Genomic DNA, 1,700 nt, shown 5'->3' with positions numbered 1-1,700 from the left:
CGTTCACTCACCCACACATATCATTAACGTTCTCTAACCCACACATATCATTCACGTTCACTCACTCACACATATCATTCACGTTCTCTCACCCACATATATCGTTAACGTTCACTCACCCACACATATCATTCACGTTCTCTCACCCACATATATCGTTAACGTTCACTCACTCACACATATCATTCACGTTCTCTCACCCACATATATCATTAACGTTCACTCACCCACACATATCATTCACGTTCTCTCACCCACACATATCATTCACGTTCTCTCACCCACATATATCATTCACGTTCACTCACTCACACATATCATTCACGTTCTCTCACCCACACATATCATTAACGTTCTCTCAACCACATATATCATTCACGTTCACTCAACCACACATATCATTAACGTTCTCTCAACCACATATATCATTCACGTTCACTCACCCATACATATCATTAACGTTCACTCACCCACACATATCATTAACGTTCGCTCACCCACACATATCATTAACGTTCTCTCACCCCACATATATCATTAACGTTCACTCACCCACATATATCATTCACGTTCACTCACCCACACATATCATTAACGTTCTCTCACCCACACATATCATTAACGTTCACTCACCCACACATATCATTAACGTTCTCTCACCCAAACATATCATTAACGTTCTCTCACCCACATATATCATTAAACGTTCACTCACCCACACATATCATTAACGTTCTCTCACCCACACATATCATTAACGTTCTCTCACCCACACATATCATTAACGTTCTCACACCCACACATATCATTCACGTTCGCTCACCCACACATATTTCAATTTCAAAAATATTTTATTGCAAATACATTTTAACAAAGTACATTAATTACAGTCATTAAATGAGTATTTACAAAAGAATCAGACAACAGGCTATGCCTATATCAGTCTTCTTCTATTCCGGTAGAGATGTACATTTCTAACTATACCTATTCAGCTTTCTCACACACACGCACACCCACTTACACACTTTTATATGTAATTCCCATTGAGAATATTGTTAATATACAGTTAACATATTTTTCATTATTAATATACAAATATCATATTATATCATATATGTGTATTTTTCACGAGAAAGTACAGAAACGCTTTGATAATCTTATATAAGAATCAACATTTATAAGGATGGTATTATTTAAATGGTCAGAAATCATTATTGATACCATATAATAGGCAGTGCAAATCTAAGTAGCCTAATAAGTCATGAATACTAAGAATGTATGTCTAATATTATCATACAAAGGACATTGAAAGAAAAAATGAGTAAGATCTTCCCTAGGTGCACCCACAATTACAAGAAGTATCACAATTAGGTGATCTTGAAATTTATCAAAATTAAGATCACTTTTAGAATTTCTTAATTGACATAAAATGATATTAAGTTTTCTCGGAACACAATTGATAAACGTATTAGAGACAGGTGTATTAGGTATTTTATAAGCTTCTTTTTAAATGTTAAAATTGACCATAGAGTCTCGTAAGAGGGATCAAGTTCATTCCATTTAACCATTGTAGAAGGAAAGAAGCTATTCATATAATTAGTAGTTCTTGACTGCGGTATATTAACAAACTCTATTATTTCTGAAGTTAAAGTATTTTAATTTAAAAAGGTTGGAAAAGTTAGAAGAAAATTTTGGTGGTT

The sequence above is a fragment of the Pecten maximus genome, chromosome 6, assembly GCF_902652985.1.
Source record: "Pecten maximus chromosome 6, xPecMax1.1, whole genome shotgun sequence".
NCBI lineage: Eukaryota > Metazoa > Mollusca > Bivalvia > Pectinida > Pectinidae > Pecten > Pecten maximus.
This window is presented reverse-complemented; position numbering follows the sequence as displayed.